This window comes from Dioscorea cayenensis, chromosome 16 (assembly GCF_009730915.1).
Source record: "Dioscorea cayenensis subsp. rotundata cultivar TDr96_F1 chromosome 16, TDr96_F1_v2_PseudoChromosome.rev07_lg8_w22 25.fasta, whole genome shotgun sequence".
In the NCBI taxonomy this organism is placed as follows: domain Eukaryota; kingdom Viridiplantae; phylum Streptophyta; class Magnoliopsida; order Dioscoreales; family Dioscoreaceae; genus Dioscorea; species Dioscorea cayenensis.
The window spans coordinates 10,206,484-10,206,771 of NC_052486.1; positions in this window are offsets into that span (position 1 = coordinate 10,206,484).

The following is a 288-nucleotide window of genomic DNA, read 5'->3' on the forward strand; positions in this document are numbered from 1 at the left end:
GTGTGTTTTACTAATTCAGTCAGAATTCCCTATGTGTCCATCTGTTTGCTTTGGGCCAAAAATCCTGTTAACGTATCTCGAAACTACGCAAGAACCCCCTATGGTAATCAAATGTTCTTTCTCATGACATACAAGCAATAATTCCCTGGTTTCTCTCGAGAGTTTATGAATATAGAGTTTGATGCAATATAAACGTGCATGTTTACATTGAGATAACCTTCATAAAGTGTAAAAGTGAAAGTTTAAATGGAGGTTGTATGTAGAAGTTATAAGCTCTCGGACCAAGCT